At 34.8% G+C, this 18,413-nt stretch overlaps 1 protein-coding gene and 1 long non-coding RNA gene across 46 annotated transcripts in view; one reads left to right on the top strand and one right to left on the bottom strand.

The window, feature by feature from the left end:
* Window positions 1–18,413, bottom strand: part of ZBTB20 (zinc finger and BTB domain containing 20) — an 814,450-nt gene that overhangs the window by 447,752 nt on the left and 348,285 nt on the right. The window lies entirely within an intron of this gene.
* LOC114676427 (uncharacterized) lies at window positions 15,718–17,890 on the top strand. Its single transcript, XR_003727472.2, has 2 exons — window positions 15,718–15,852; window positions 15,953–17,890. It is a non-coding gene; the product is annotated as an uncharacterized LOC114676427 (long non-coding RNA).

The following is an 18,413-nucleotide window of genomic DNA, read 5'->3' as shown; positions in this document are numbered from 1 at the left end:
ACACAAGGTAAAGGAGAAAATGGGCGAGTAGAAGAGGCTTAGCAGGATGCATACATCCCCTGATGTGGAGAACATGAAAGCACTCACAGAGGAAAGTGGAGGTGCTGACTCTTCAGCAAGCAAATATTCCACCTATGTGCTCCCACAGTATCTTATACATGTCTCAAAGCCTTTAACTCGCTGCTTGTAATGATTTGTTTATATATACATTTTTTTTGTTATTATATGATCTTCTACTTGAAGACAAAAACTGTCCCATTCACTTTTGCTCAGTAGTTGCTCAGTGGCATATTTATGGATTGAATGACTTAGTTAATTAATAACAGCTACTACAATGGGGGAGGCTATTGATTAAAAAGCGAGAGCTAAGACTCACAGGTTCTATCCCATGGAGGGGCGTGTTGAGGTAGAAGTAACTAGCTATCATGGTACTGACAATGGGTCTCTGATCTCTGTGCTGGGGATAAATGCTCTAAGTGAGCATGAAATATTTTTGAAGTTTATACATGTGTAAGTTTTTTTTCCCCTTAACCATAATTTTCTTTTTTAAAAATGCATGAATATTTGAGTAACTAAGTGCAATGTTGGGTGCAAATATAATCTGCCTAATAAACCATGGGAAAAGCCTGAAAATAAATTCAATAAAAAGAGTCCTAGATAATGTGTTGTGGGAGAGGGCAGAATAAGCAATTAATTATACATGGTGGAATTAAGGTAATTTTACTAGAGAAGGTGATATATTTGCAGGATCTTGATGCAAATACTAAATCTAAATCTGTGAAAATAGAGCTTATATCCTTAATGTAGAAATTGGCTGATAAGCAGAAATAAGTGCAAAGTTCTGTGAATGGGTGACATAAACATCAAAGGTATTCATAATTCCCAATATACTTGAAAAACTGGCTATTATTTGACGCATATATCCCTGTATGGCAATCAACCCAGTAAATAAAATAATAATAATGTCCTTTAAAAAATTCATTTATTCATGAATATTCATTCATCCATTCACTCTTTCAACCTAATGTGATAATCTATTGAACATCAAATTCCAAACTGTGTGCTGAGTACATTGGAAACCATGGTGGTCAAGACAGAATAAAGTCTCTGCACAAGAAGTAGGTTCAGACAATTAAATTAATAATTATAATGTGATACATATTATGTTAGGTAAAGTACTAAATGTTATGGAAATATGTAATTATAAGCAGTTTATACTTAAACTCATTACAGAAATATGGCAGAACTATATCTGGATAAATATAAAGTGCTGTTAGTTTTTATTGACTTGAATTCCTTCTGATTTTGTCCTTTTTACCTACAGAGTAGATTGCCACATCTGGGTCTTACTTATACTGTTTGCTATTCAAAATCTTGCCTCTTGAACTACCTATTTAATTATGGATTCATAAAGCACAAATCAATTTATTTTCTTAAATTCCTTGAGACTAAAGATGGCAGCATTTTTCCTACTCCAGTGTTTCTTTTCTGTTAAGATATATCTTTTATTATAAATGACAGCAACCTCAGGAAGATGATGGTGATGATGCATGAAACAGAAAAAACTATGCTTCCTTTTGTGAGATTAGATCCACAGGGCTAAGAAGAGTAAAATCTTGTTTGGACTAGTATATTGAACAAAAACCACATAGGAGTCACAGTGGAAGCAATTATAGTCTATACCAATTCTTATCATTTTAATGAGGCAAAGTTAAAGTTGGTCTTTTCGTTGTGGTTCTTAAATTCAAGGTATAACCTATAGCCCATGACAAATTTTTTCTTTAGAAATTATCAACCACACAGTGAATTTTCTTTAGAAACCAAAATTCTAGAATTTTTAAAGCAAAAAATGTGCTGTTCTCCTTCATTTTAATTCTTTTGGAGGAAAGGAACTTTTTCTTTTCTTTCCATAAAAAATGTAGTTAACTAGAGTTGCCATAGGTAAGAAGACTAATAGAGTAAAATACTAAATGATCCAATATATACTGCATTTATCTAACTGGATTTCATCTAGCTCAACATCATGGCTTTGTAGTCTAAGCAGTAGATGAACAGAAACAATAAATTGGGCAAGTAATGTTTTGTGTGAATAACAGAAGAGTGAACAGAAATATAACACTTCACCATTGCACAAAATACAATTAAATATGATTTTTAAAAACCCAGTCACTGATCCACTGCCCAATCATAAAACAAGTGTAATCAGTTCAAGTAGTCTTAAATATAGTGAAAATGTCCTCAAGACACACAGCTTGAGAGAATAAAGAGTTTTCACTCTCATCTGCTGGACTCAGGGAATGTGTGCTATGTGGCTATCATTTGAGTGTGCTGTGTTTAACTTAATCAATATTATAAATTATGCATATATTTTAGAAGTTCATAATTTCTATTAACTTGTAAAGCTTTTGTAAAGAAGGATGAAAAAACCATACTACAAAAATGAGAATGTGAATAAATGCCAGTTTTTCCTCAGATTACAGATGAGATAACATCGCTCCTATTTTAAGAAAATGAGACTGGATCAGATGTGAACATTTATCCCTTCTCTTTAGGATAGTCTATGAATTCAACACATTGACGCTAATTATTACAATAGTTAACAGTTACTTGAGTACTAACCATGTGCAAAGCACTTTGTAATTATTTCACATATATTATCTCATTTAATGCTCAAAACAATACTATATTATAAATAAGGAAACTGAGGCAAAGGGAATTCATTTACTCTAGATGAATGGCGTAGTAACAGGTGGACGTAGGATTCAAACCAGACATACTCCAGAATCCATACAATATTAGAATAGTCTGACCTGAAAAGACAAAACAACAACAACAACAACAACAACAAAACGGATCTAACCAATACCTTGGGAACATCATCTAACTTTTCTGGGCTTTAGATCCTTCAGCTGAAATAGGAATTGATAAACCTTTTCCATAAAGGGCAAAAATCTTAAATATTTTAGGCTTTGTGGGTCAAGAGGCAAAATCAGAGATGTCATGCTGTTTAGGTAATGATATAATTGGAGAGAAAACTTGCTGTATCTCAGCCAGTTAGATGAAAAATACATAATACAACAGGAAAGGATAATCTTCAAACTATTAAATTATAGTTCTCTTTGTACTTCTAATGTGGAGACAAATTATATTAAGAACGTGGTAGCTGAAATAAAATTATTTGAGATTAGCACATCAGGTGTTGAGTGTTATCAGTGGTTATCTTAGGGGGTGACAGAAGAAGATTTTAGGGACAGACGGAAGTTTTTTCACTTCTAGTTAAAATTAATTTTTTAAGTGGTGGAACTGATTGTGATTTATTATTATTATATTTTACTTTGTGTTTTGGGGTAGTTTTCAGTATTTTCTCCTGGTTTTATTGAGGTAAAACTGAAAAAAATTTTACATATTTAATATGTACAATGTGATGGTTATCAAATACATATTACCACAGTCAAGAGTATTAACATATCCATCACTTCATATAGTTACCTGTGTGTGTGTGTGTGTGTGTGTGTGTTGAGAACACCTAAGATCTTACCCTCTGAGCAAATTTAATGGATGCTATTCAGTATTCTTAACTATAGTCACTATGCTGTATATTTGACCACCATAAGTTATTCATCTTATAACTGAAAGTGTGTACCCTTTGACGAACTTCTCCTGATATCCCTGTCCCCAGCTCCTGGCAATCACCATTTTATTCCCTACATTTTTGAAATCCACTTTTTTTTTCTTAATTTAATTTAAAGTTCCGGGATACATGTACAGGACATGCAGGTTTGTTAATAGGTAAATGTGTGCCATGGTAGCGAATAGCCATGTTTTCAATACATCACAAGCCATAGTAGTGAGAAACAGCATTTCTATTTTTTTTTCTTTTAAAATTATTATTATACTTTAAGTTCTGGGATACACACACAGACCTTGAAAGTTTGTTACATAGGTATACACGTGCCATGGTGGCTTGCTGCATCCATCAACCCATCATCTACATTAGGTATTTCTCCTAATGCTATCCCTTCCCTAGCCCCCCGCTCCCTGACAGGCCCCAGTGTGTGATGTTCCCCTCCCTGTGTCCACGTGTTCTCATTGTTAAACTCCTACTTATAAGTGCGAACATGCGGTGTTTGGTTTTCCATTCTTGTGTTAGTTTGCTGAGAATGATGGTTTTCAGCTTCTTTTTAAAAAGATTCCACATAAAAGTGAAATCACACAAGAAAGGAATTTTAGAAAAACTAAAAAATTGAATTAATATACCGTCATAGGAAGAAACAGAATTTCCAAGATGAGTGGAGGAAAATAATAGTATCAGAAATATAATAATAATAGAGCTTTTTCCTGTGGAAAATAGTACATGGAAATAGAATGTACTAAAAAGGAGAATCAGAAAAGATTATGGCTCCAGAATCACATTATCTTCTACAGTTTGAAGAAAAGAAAATGTGGCTAAAAGAAAAAATGTACTTCCATTGCATACCTTTTTATAATGACAAGAATAAAGAAATACTAACAATATCAAGTATTGACAAGGATACTGACAAGGATATGGAACTACTGAAACTCTTATCCATTGCTAGTGGGAATGCAAAACTGGAAATTACCGAAATGTCTTTCAGCGAATTAATGGTAAATGATCTTCTGTATATCCATACAAAGGAACACTACTTAGCAATAAAAAAGAAACAAATCATGAAACATGCAATGACATAAAAGAGTATTTTATTTTATTTTTTTTAAAGACAGGGTCTCACTCTATTGCCCAGACTATAGTGCAGTAGCATGATCATGGTTCACTGCAGGCTCAACCTCCCAGGCTGAAGTGATCCTCCTGCCTCAGCCTCCCAAGTAGCTAGAACCCCAGGTGCACATCCCCATGCCTAATCAATTAAAAAAAATTTTTTTTTTTTTAGAGATAGGGTCTCTCTGTGTTGCCCAGGCTGGTTTCAAATTCCTGGGCTCAAGCATTCCTCCTCCCTTGGCCTCCCAAAGTGCTGGAACTGCAGGCATGAGCTAACCATACCCGGCCATGAATGAGTCTTAACGCATCAAGCTGAGTGAAATAAGTCAGACTTAAAAGGCTATATATATATATATTTCTCCATTTATATGACAACTCTTGGAAAGACAAAACTATAATGATAAAGAGGAAATCTGTGGTTGCCCTGAGTTAGTGGTGCGAGGATGGATAAAAGAAGTTCTTCAGTGTGATGGAACTCTTTCATATTCTGATAGTGGTGGTGCTTGTTACATAAATCTATATATACGTTAAAATTAACAGAACTGTATACCAAGAAATTTATTAATGTCAGTAAAACTATTCAACATTTTCAGAGGAAAAAAGGGAGCAACTGATTACATATTGAATCATTGGAAAATACAGGCTCAAGTAAAGCCATTGTTTCTCCTACCAAGAAGATAATTTGGTAAGATATAACATTGTTGATGAAAAAGAAACCTGCAGTTCTACCTCTCTGCCATTAGTTGACCAAAATGAGAATGTCTAACATAGCTACAAATTTAAATAATTCTCTGCTTGTTTAAAATATAGTCTCTAACAGTTCATTACAGTCATTACTGCCTGTGAATCAAGGAGAATACCAGTATGTGAATTTTATAAGTATGACAGCAAGGTAAAGACTGTTACTTAAGCCAATAAATTACTATATTTCATAAAACTCTAATGATTCTGTGAACAGACTATGTAGTTCAATTTTTCTTCTAAACCCTGTAACTGCAATGTATTTTCACTGATATTTTTAACAAGTTTTCAAAGGTACATTTTTTATTGTGGCAAAATATATATTAAAAATTTACCATTTTAACCATTTTTAAGTGTACAGTTCAGTGGCATTATGTATACTCACACTGTTATGGAACTATCACAACCATCTCCATCTCTAGAATATTTTAACTTTTCCATATCCAAACTCTGTAACCATTAAATAATAATCCTATTTCCCCTTCCTCCTAGCCCCTGGTAACCTCTATTCTACTTTCTGTCTCTAGGAATTTGACTATTCTAGGTACTTACTTAACATAATGTATTAAAGTTTTATCCATGCTATAGCATATGTCAGAATTTGATTTCTTTTGAAGGATGAATAATATTCCATTCTATGTATGGACCACATTTTGTTAATCTACTTGTCCACTGATGGACATTTGGATTGTTTTCACCTTTCGGCTATCAACTGTGCATTCCTTTCGACATTATTGTCAGCCACCAGTTTTTTCCTCACTAGTCAGACTCAAGTCATATTCTGACACTCTTTAGGAATAAAGGACATTTCATTTACAATAGTTAGGTTTAAACAGGATGTATTAGTTTGCTCTCACACTACTAATAAAGATGTACCCAAGACTGGGTAATTTATTTTAAAAAGAGGCTTAATGGACTCACAATTCCACATGGCTGGTGAGGCCTCACAACCATGGCAGAAGGTGAAGAAGGAGCAAAGGCATGTCTTATATGGAGGCAGGCAAGATAGTGTGTGTAGGGGAACTACCCCTTTATAAAATCATCAGATCTCATGAGACTTATTCATTATCATGAGAACAGCACAGGAAAAACCGCCCCCATGATTCAAGTACCTCCCCTTTGGTGCTTCACACAACACATGAAGATTATGGGAGCCACACTTCAAGATGAGATTTGGGTAGGGACAGAGCCAAACCATATCAGAGGAATTTTTAAGTTTGGTCACAAGGTCTAATTAATTATTTTCATGCATAGGATCTAAAGAGCAATTGTATATTTATCAACTTATGTGTTTAAATTTGGTCATTAGCTTAACATATGTGTTTGTATGCATGTCACATGCATGTCTGTGTGATGATACATAGAGCTGTATTATGCATAATGTTAAAGCTTTACTATTGTCTGGTTAGAGAAGCAGTCATTATCCAGAAAAATGGTTTTCCAGTGTGAAGCAGCAGGTTAATTTGACTTCACTGAATTGAAAATTTTAAGATGAAATAGGAGATGGGTTCCCATAAGGGGTTAGTGTGCAACTAGATTCCATCTTTTACCAACCAAAACAGAACATCTCGGTGGGTACAATGCATTAACATTTTAAAAAAACTTTATAAGTTTTAACATGCAGCTAGAATTAGGAAGTTCTGAGATAAAATGATCCTGAGTTGGGGGAGCTAAGAGTAAATAAGTGAAGGTAATTTTAAAAGTCGGTTAGGGCCTGGAGCATACTGAGAGGAAGGGAAGAGAAATTTAGAATTATAAATAGCAAAAGATCCACTCAAGCTAGAAAAGATTAAGTATCCTTTTAGAGTTAGGAGTAGAAGAGGAATCAGTTACAAGGATAATTAATATCTGGATTATAAGGATCTGCTATTATAACACTTATACTAGAACAAAAGTCATGAAAATGGTCTGCAGAAGTCATGAGGTGAGAATAAGATAAACAGGGAAATATTTAAGCAGATTATAGAGTTCTGGAAATGTCATCAAGTCTCTTGATTGTGTATATTTTTTGTTCAATTTAAACACTTGTCCTGAGGTTTATAAGTGAAACATGATGTAATTTATCACCTAAGTAACCATTTATCTTATATACAAAAGCATGGTGAATACACACACACACACACACACACACACACACAGACATTTTCATTAACAAGAACTAGTACCAACTAGAGCTCAGGAAATATTTGTTGATTAAATGAATCAGTCTACTTAGAGTATGCATTTTCTTTTGTGCTACAGAAGTTGAGGCAATACAAATGAAAATAAAACTTCTGTGTGCTGATTGATTTTCTCAGTCTGCTTATCTGAGAATTAAAGAATTAATAAAATAATAATTTTATTTATTAATTGGCAAACTTTTCTTTAATAATAGATGTTCATTGTAACTAGTGAAACAACAAAAACTGTTTAAAGAAAAAATTAATAATCTTTCCTGATTCATTTTTTGTTCCCAACTCTGTGAAATAACCAATGTGAAGAATATTGTATGAATTATTTTCTATAGCTTTCTTCAAGTTCATATAAACATAAACAATATATTTATTCATAAATACTCATTACCATGAAAATTATCGTTATTCTTCCAGGTTAATAGCTATAGATATAATTCATTCTTGTCCTAATGGTTGCATTATCTTCAATAACATGGATGTATCATCTGTCCATATCATATGATATGCATGTAGTCAAATTCATGAAATCAGTATACTTTTTTTTTTTTTATACAAATTTTACCGAAAGTACAGGATGCTCAAAAAACGCTGAAGACCTATCTGGTACCAGCTTTGGTAACTGAGAAAGAAAATTAGTGAGGTACTCCTGGTTTTTTGCCCTCTAGAAAGTCACTGACTATAACAGGAGAGACATAACAGTAAGTTGCTTTTTTTAATTTGAGAGAACCTTCTCAGAGAATTTATAGTAACAAATGCTTTCAAAGCAACAGTTTAAAAGAAGTAATATATCACTAGCAATTCATTCTTCATTGTTTCCAATGTATGATCAGTACTTAGTAACAACAGAAGACCTCCCTAGATGATGACTCAAAAACAAATTTCCAACCACTCAGGGCTCAGATAAAGGACCTTACTCTTGAGACCTCAAAGTGATTTACATTTGCACTAGTACTTCTATTGTAATATATGATATTTATAAACTAGCCTTATTCCATGGAACTCTAAATAATACTCCATATATATCATTTGACTTTTTTGCATATGTCTTTAAGATGGGAGAAAATGTCCCCTACAGATAAGGAAAATGATCTTAAGACAAAACTGACAACACCTGAATCAAGTCTCCAGGTAGCCGCATACTCTTCCCTTTCAATTATACTTGCTGCCTCGCTAGTGGTAAGTGCAATTATAATGTAGACGGTATTATGTCATCAATTAGAGAGTCTCACTTAGCTTGATATAATCAGTTTTTATTTAAAAATGAGAGCTTTCCATGCAAACTGTTTTTCTATCTCCTAAAAGGCTGGTGACTAAAACTTCACTGACAAGTTTTTTTAGATGAGATGAGCGTAAGTTAACTACTGAGCAGCCAGAGTCTAGTCAGGCCCCTCAGACTTTCCAGTGCTACAAAAAGATGAGCAAATATGGGGTTAGATGTGTAACCCAGGTTCATAGCTGTACCTGCCAACCCTAACCTAGAGAAGGGAAGAGAACACTGACGGTAACAATAGCAACAGTAACAATGCTACATATCTATCACTTATTGATTATCTAACAAAGTCTTAAAATATCAAGTAATGTAAGCAAAGAACAATTTAGTGAAATTTTAGCAAAGGTTAGGCAAATTTTATATGGTCAAGATAGTACATTTGCAAACAAGTAGAAGACCTTGTCAAAAATCTGAATCTTCTAATATCCAGTAACTCTCTTGTCTGAGCCAATTTATTTTCTTACATCTTTGAAGACATTTTATTATAAAAGGTTATAACTGAGCATTCGACACTAATCAGAAGAGTGATCTTCATTCTGTATTCAGTGTCTCCTGACCCCCTGAAAGAAACTCAGCTCAGCATGGCCTCCTCCCTTTCCAGTTGACTCAGAGAATGGTGCTTTCAAATCGTCTTTTGGGATACATGAAGGGGTGCATTTAGAGCCAACCTGAAGTGTAACACTCTTTATTGTTCCTGAGAAACGTGTGCCTAATTCCCTAGAAATTTACTGTTTCAAAGAGTCACAAGCTCCTGATTGCTTCTCATCAGTCTTGAAGAGATTAGATAAGCTTCCTCCCTCTTACAAAAGCTTTTTCTTCATTCAAAATTCCTTTGAGAACAAAACATTGAACCAGAATTGGATTTTTAACAAAATATTATAAGATTGTTGAAAACATTTTTTTTCTCCTGAGGAGACCCAGTAATTCAAAAGACATATTAATGCACATTCTGATTTAGGACTACTAGCAACATATTGCAAAGAGCAAGGTAGTAACAAAGAACAAAGTCCCTTCTGCTAAGCAGGAAAGATATTTTTTAACTGGCTTACTTTAGAAGACTTGAATGGACTGCTAAGGGCTTTCACACAGATAATCTCAGAAGTCAAAGCTCAAGAAGCAGGGGGAAGAAACAACTACTGGAGGACCCCAACGGGTAGCATTGCCTCTAATTACTGTAAAATTGTTATGTATACTGAAGCCCCACATCCCATTCCCAGACTCAGATTATTATTCTACAGTGAGATTTGGCTTTAGAACACTTGAGTGTGTCAGTAATAGAATATGACCTCTTCAGAAATGGGGGTGTTTACATGCAGTGCTCCTAAAGTTGGCACACATGGAAGGTAATTCAGGGTTATGTTTGCAGTGGCACCCGTCATCAGCAATGTTTCAATCCCAGTCCATCTCTCTGTACTGTTTTTTTTTTTTTTTTTTTTTTTTTTATTATACTGTAAGTTCTAGGGTACATGTGCTGTGCAGTATGTGCAGGTTTGTTACATATGTACATTCATTTTCAATGTAGTCCTCAGTGGTCTTTAGAAAATAGTGCTAGCAATTCATAAGCATGTTTGAATTTTCAAAGTTTTGCTTTTTTTTTTTTGAGATGGAGTCTTGCTTTTCTTGCCCAGGCTGGAATGCAATGGTGCAATTTCGGCTCACTGCAACCTCTGCCTCCCAGGTTTAAGTGATAATCCTGCCTCAGCCTCCGGAGTAGCTGGGATTTCAGGCGCCCGCCACCATCCCCGGCTAATTTTATTTGTATTTTTTAGTAGAGACGGAGTTTCACCACGTTGGTCAGGCTGGTCTCGAATTCCTAACCTCAGGTGATCCACACGCCTCGGCCTTCCAAAGTGACGGGATTACAGACATGAGCCACCATGCCTGGCCTCAAAGTTTTACATTTTTTATAGTAGCAATAAGGCTGAGTACCTTCATAGGCCTTTACCTCTGATCACACTAAAGGCTTTAATTAAGTTAGTCTTAAGAAGAAAAATGTAAACCAAACTCCAATTATTAAACATTGGAATTATTCCTTCTTATTGGTCTAATAATTACAATTTTTTACTTCTCATTCATTTTTCAAAGATTTTTTTTTCAGTATGATCTAGGTTATTGGAACTATTATATGTGATATGATGGGGTGTTGGGCACAGACACACAGTAAATCAAGATGATGCAGAAATGAAAGTCTAATGCTAAAGATTTTACCAATCTTCCCACATCCCCATTTTTCAAAGGAGGAAACATATAGAGGACATTATATTTATTTCCAGCCATGATGATATAATTATAAAGAAACCTCTCAATGCACTCTCTCTTTTTTGGGAAGTCTATGACAGCAGGTATTACAATTCTACTTTGCCAGATGAGGTGTGTAAACCATAGAAAACTAGCATCCAAGAGAAGAACAGACTTGGATGTGGGTAGAATAATAGGAGGAACACTTACAGTCAGATAGATCAGAGTATGAATGCAGGCTCAGGCTTTTTTCCACTAAAATGTATAGAGCAATGTAATCTCACTGAGCCTCAGTTTCTGATACTGTGAACTAAGGATTATGACATCAATCTACAGTCAATGCTGTAAGAATTAAATGTGAAGAGTTTTATGGAGAGGGTATCTGCTAAATGTAACTATTTTTCTTACCCTCCTAAATTTTTTCAGTCTTTTAGACATTTGGGCTATTAGAGAACTAATGACCTCTGTGACCACACTAGCTCAGGCAATAACTAAATGCAACAGTTTTAAAAACACCAAGCAGGAGATAGCACAGAGTTTGAATCAGTTAGGTCTAATAGTAATACACACCTCACTTACTGGCTTTGCAATTTTAGATGCTACTTAATCGTTCTGGGGCTCAGTTTTTTCATTATAAAATGGGAATGGTTCCTACTTTGCTGGGTAGTTGCTGAGTGTGGTAGCAAGGATTACAGACAACTCTTTATAAAGTATTTGGTATATTAGGTAAAAGTATTGTAATATATATTGTTCAGATTTTTTATTAATTAAGGTTTGTACATAGACTCATCTCCTGCACTTAATATTTCTTTTTCTACCCAAGACCTTGAAAGGGTTATGACAGGGGCTTTGATCACATATTAGCTGGTTTGGCTGTGGTAATTTAGCTCCTGAGTATTGGGATTACAGTACCAGCCCTGCCATTAACTATTTAACTATGACTTGGATAGGAATTCTAGGCCTGAATTTTGTTCGTCTCCAAAATGAAGAGGCTAGAATAAATAATTCCTAAGATTCCATGTCGCTATAATATTTTCTGGTTCCAGGGTCTTTTTACTGAGCTATAGCAGATAAATCCTCATATCTTTAGAGCTTAAGCTACTTCTCTATGGTTCAATTTCCACATTCCCTCTACTCTATTTCTTCTTTAATTGCAAAAGGGGATAATTTCCATTACTTTGCAAACAAACCAATATCTCTATTCTGGCTTAGTGGCATACCAGGTTATTAATGCATCATACTTAAAAAAAAAAAAAAAGCCTGGATTGTTCTTCAATCCAGAAATCCAGTAATGTTGTAGGTAGTAATAATGAGAATAATGATGATTTATTTTCAAGGTTTTCTATGCCTCCAGGTCCCCGGTCATTGCACATGATAAAATACACCAAAATTAAAAATGAGATTAAGGTTTAACAGATAAAAAATACAGTCTAGGAACAAAACACATTTTTGGTATGCATCTCTACATTACACAACAGCCACTTAAAAAATAAACAAAAATAAGAAATCCATTAACCAACAACAGAATTTAATAATTATTAACTAGAAAGAAAATAAAATTAACTTGACCTTATCTTAGAAGGTTGTCGGAGATCTACTCAGTTTATGCAAGTGAAAAATATGTTTTGAAGTATAAGACCTCAATTTCAGAAGTCCAAGCTCTCCTCAAACTCAGAGGTAAACCTTCAGGAAGGATTTAAAATAAATGTATGGATTTTATTAGCATGTGTATATTATTTACCTTTGAATTAATTTTGCTCTTGTCCTATTCTTGAGCTATCCTTCAATTGGTATTTTTATGTGTATCTACTATGTGCTTTCCCACTGCATTAGGAATAAAATTTAAATTCCTCACTCTGGCATTTCTCTGACCACAACTCCAGCCATTCTGCTTTGCTCACTTTGCTCTGGCCACTCTGAAGTCCTTTTAGTTCTTTGAATACAGAAAGTCTGTATTCAAAGCTTTGCATTTGAATACAGGATTTTGTATATGCAGTTTCTATCTGGAGCTTTCTCCCCTCCCATACTCCCTTCCCTACCCCAAATTCTTCACCTGGCTGATATTAATTTCCGTCCTTCAATGCTCAACTCAAAGGACACTCTCTCTGAGAATTCTGTCCTGAGCACCCAAAGGACAGTATAAGGGATTTCCCCCACTCAATGTTGTCTTGCATACATAACTCTTTACAGGGACCACAGTTTGTAATACTGTAATAATGTTTGCATTTATTTCATGTCTAATTTCCTTAGGAGACTATCAATTTCATGATGAAGGTGTAACGAATCATTGCTATATTTCTAGTATTAAGCATAGTTGAATAATGAGTTAATGATTCTATTGTGGTAGATTCAGTAGGGCTAAGAAATGTTAATTAAATATGGACTATTCCCTTAAAATTTTATTTTCTAGTAAGGGAATAAGGCATACAGATAAAGTGCTATAAAATGTAGAAAGTAATTCGTGTCTCAATAAAAGTGTAGATGAGTATTGTATTAGTTTCTTAGAGCTGCTGTGACAAGTACCACAAATTTGTTATATTTATTATATATTTATTATATTGGGTACTGTCAAAGGCATGATACCAGGAACAAAATTTAACAGTTTTGGAGGCTACAAGTCCAAAATCAAGTTGTCAGCAAGGTCACTACAGGTGGTAAGTAAATTTGGTGGTTAGGGGAGAGTGGATTGTTTCTGTCCAGGTCAAAGAAAGAAGGATTCATGAAATTAATAACATTGGAAAAGAACTTGTTAGGATGGGTTGGTTTTGCATATGAAAAAATTGAATGATGGACATTCCAGATGCTGGAACAATATGAATAAAGGTAAGTGAGAGAACTTGGCCTGAGTATATAGTACATATAACCGGGTAGGTGATAATTAACTAAGAAATGGGATTAGAGTTAGATTTTAGGATGTCATGTATATTGATTAGGGATTGTTATACATAGAATTATTGAAAGTTTTGTCTGAACAAAGGCGACATAATCTTAGTGCTCCTGTTTTAGAAAAGTTAATGGGGCAGCAGTGTTTAGGATAAACTGATCTCCCTGCTCCATCTCTTCCAATTAGGAGATTTTTGCAAGCAAGAGAAGATAAAATCCTGACTAGAACAGAGATATCAAAGAAAGAGAATGAGACTTGGCCACTTACTGGACATCTAGGAGGAAGAAGAGGAAAGAATGATATATTTTGAATAAAGATGTCCTAGGGAATTGGAGTTAGAAAAGCTAGGATAGTCAAAAGGAGGATGGTTTTTAGGTAGAGGAATAAATTTAGCTTTGATATACTGACTCAGAGAAACTAGAGCGATTTCTAGTTGAAGATTTAAATAAGGATGTTGGAAATATAGGACTAAAGTTTTGAAGACATATCAGGATGGGAGGTATAAATTTCTGAGTTATCCATGTGAAGTAATTGAAGTCATGTAATTCTGAGAAGCTGTGTCAAGTCATGAGAAAAGTATGAATGTGGAGTATGACAGACGTGATCACACTCTGTGTCTACTATTTACCTGTTGTATAACCTGGGGCAAATTGCTTAACTCCATCATTTTCTCATATATAAGGAAGAAGATAATTTTATCCCTTAATTAGGATTACATGAGTTAAATGCTTAAAAGCTCTGCCATGTTTAAGCTGCTTTTATATTTTGGGGCATAATTCTCAATAAGAAATACACTTATTTTGCCATCTAGTATCTTAAAAATATGTGATGTGCTTTAAAAAATATTTATTTTCCTGTGATTCTAGTACATGTGATCTTTTAAACTTTCATGGCCTACTAATGAGTTACAACCCACACTTTGGAAAACTGATCCTCCCATACATTATGGTTGTCATCCAATTCCTCCTCTAGTCACTGGCCCCAACAAGCATTCTGAAATCACACCAATACTATTCAATGTTCTCTTGACTTTCATTTATTACTCCCTCTTCATAGGCTTCTTGCTAGTATCACATTATTCCTTCATGGCCCAGAAAAAAATGATAACCATTTACTTCCTCTGCTATACCATATAACGTTTTGTCTATAAGAAAGATGTGCTTTTCCCAGATAAATTATGAATTCCTTCATAACAGAAAATATGTGTTATTTATCTGTGTTTTTTGGTAAAATATTTTGTTCATAGGAGGCACAGAATATTAATTCATTATTATAAAGAAAAGGGAGAAGAGGTTTGAAAAGAGAACTTTGCTGGACATCTACATCTAGGACCCTGCTCTGGTATCACCATGTCTCGATTCCTCCATCTTCTCTATATGCCAAAGCTTCCATGGAATTTTTAAAGGGCAGAACTATTGTCTCTTTGTCTTTGAGGCACAAAGACTCAGGCCACTGACTTTCAGTATATGGCGGAGAGAGGGAAGGCCTGGATGGGTTAATTAAAATAATGGAAGAAACTAGAAAATGTACAGAATTTAGCTTTGGGTAAAATAACAGAAAGGCTTTGGATTGGTAAATGACAGAATCCAATGAAAGCAATGTGAAACAAATGACCAGAGCAAGTAATTCATTTTAAAATATTAAAGCTTATTTCTTTTTTTTTTTTTTCTGACTCTGGAAAACGTGCCTCTGATGGAAATGACCCTGGTAACGGTGACATTCTGACACCATGCATGGTGCACACCCTTGGGAAGTTTGAATTCCACGTCACAACGGCTCTGCTCAGATTACTGGTTTCATCATGCCTGTAAGCCCAATTAAACTACTGGAGTTTCTAGTGGTCTTATGTCCACTTTGTATATCATCATAAAGAATAATAAGTCTACCAAATAAATTTGCCTCTACAGGACTCGTTGCTCAACCAAAGGCATGATACCAGGAACAAAATTTAAAAAACAAAAACAAAAACAAACAAACAAACAAACAGAAACCTCTTTTGATATCAACCAACGTTTTCAGGATACTCCTTTATATATGAATTTGAGATTTTGATGAAAGGGACTACAGTTCAACAAGTCTCAATAAATGAACCCAAGGCAATTTGCTCCTCAGGAAACATTTCTCAGACCCTGACTGTAGAGAAAAGGTTGAAGCCTCAGATTGTAAATTCAGATAGACTACCACGTCTAGGTCTCTAAGGATGAACCGTGATGGTGGTCAATATACTTTGTGTAACGTTTGTGCCCTACCCTGTGCCTCAATTTACTTATTTAAAAATGAAGCAATTAGACTTTGTTTCTTACATCCTTTCCCACTATAATATTTGGCAATGCTCTGCCCTTACATTTGCCTAAACTTTTTAATCTTAAAATATATAAAATGTTTTTTATAAAATTCTTTTATGTCATTAAATGTTATTGAACATGATAACAGTACAATTCACTAAGCCTAAATTTCATCATTTTAGTATTGCCTCAGAGGTCAAGTTTTATGAGAGCCTTAATTTGCATCACCAGAAGCTCATTTAATAAAAATGAAAGAATCCCTTTTGGAAATAAATTTTAAAAAGTGATGGTGGGGAAGAGGGACAGAGAAATATATGTAAAAAAGAAAACAAACAGGAAACTGAACTTAGAAGGTGTCAAATGGTTCTGAGTTCTAAAGAATATTGTGGTCATGTTAGTGTTGAAAAGCTGGTCCTAGCATTTTATGCACTAAAAGTACATTCTGTTAGTGGTTCCTTCCCAAATCCCTGGCCTCTTGACCCAATATTTATTGTACCACTTGTCCCGTTTCCCTGAAACAAAATCTATCATATGGCAATAAGGCAAACTGAGGTATCAGAGCATCATCTATCCTGGAATTGGGCATATTTATCCGTGGAGTCGACTCTAGCATGTGGAATATAAAACACATAACTTAAGTGGAAAACTGCTGAAGACCATTTCATAGGTGAAAAGGATGTGGTATGAATGGGCAATTCTCACTTTGGTCAGGAAAAAGAAATGTAAAGTCAATGAGGTAAGGGGCTGGGAGACGGATGCCTCGTATGATATGATAAGCAGAAAGGTTGTGTTTGGCAAATTCCTTGGCCACCTTCTTCCTGACTGTCAAAAACTGTATTCAACCTGTGTTTATAATAAATATTCTCTGATAGCATGAACCCTGGATTTCTGACTTTTAAAAAGTTTTGAAATTAAACTAATAACAGCTGTTTCATGATTACATATTATTGTATCAAGGGTTAGGAATTACAAAAATGAGTAAGAAAGAGCCCCTGCTCTTAGAGACCTTACTGTCTGTGGGTTTGAACTGTTGTAGTTATGACAACAATAACAATAATCATCATTTATTCACTGATATCAGCCAGGCACCATGCTCAGTGGACGACATACACAAACTGCCAAAGTCTCCTTCGTTTCACCGATGCAATGACAGTGAGGTGACCTTGCTCTGTCCATGCATCATCTCTTAACAAAAATGAACTTAGCAGGAATTCACACCATAGGCAGAGACATGTAAGCAACTCCAGAACTGTCTACTCTCAACACACAAGAACTACAGTCAACAAAAATGCAGTGAACTGGAGTGAAAAATGGAAGCAATTGTCTGAATCACCTTTAGTGTACTCTGTTGATTGGGGGCTGTGACACTCTAAAAACCATGATGCAGTAGACTCCACATCTGGCATTCCAACAATGGAAGGTTAAGTGTTTTAAGACTCTTAGTGAAAAAACTTGCAATACATTAACTGTAAAACTGAGGAAGACATCATAAGCTTCTGGATTTTATTACCAAAATGTACATTTTGATCTAAAATTAAAAATAAAAACAGATTGACTTTCCTTGTAGTATTTCACAACCTTTGAGTGCAGCATTAAAAATGCTTTTCTTTTTTTCTTCACCAACTATAAGCTTCTGTTTTCTTACCCTGGGCGTCTGAATCTTTTATATGCTTGGGTTCTATTCACTGCCTGTTATTCAGACGTTGAAATCCCAAATGTTAATTGTTCTTCCAAGTACATTGACAAAACAGCAGCTAAATAAGGGTAGACCAGACTGTGGTAGACTCTGACATGCATTTATGGAACAATGGGGCTCTGAGAGACAGCCTTGTAGCTCACGGGAAGACATAAGATGTGCTATTTTGACTGCTTCGTAGCAGAATGGGGAACACACGCACACAAGGGAATTATGCATTTTACTTAGTTTTGCCCAAAGTCCTCAAGGCAACAGAATCTTGTGATGTCATCATGAACTTTATTTCTCTCCATTTCCATTGACACAAAGGCTAAAAATTTCTAATGACATCACAAAGGAAAAAGAAATCTACTTTGATTCCATAAGAAATCTTTCACCTTCAGTGAG

The sequence above is a fragment of the Macaca mulatta genome, chromosome 2 (genome assembly GCF_049350105.2).
Source record: "Macaca mulatta isolate MMU2019108-1 chromosome 2, T2T-MMU8v2.0, whole genome shotgun sequence".
Taxonomy (NCBI): Eukaryota; Metazoa; Chordata; class Mammalia; order Primates; family Cercopithecidae; genus Macaca; species Macaca mulatta.
The sequence above is the reverse complement of the archived record's forward strand: the minus strand, read 5'-3'. Positions and strand labels throughout refer to the sequence as shown.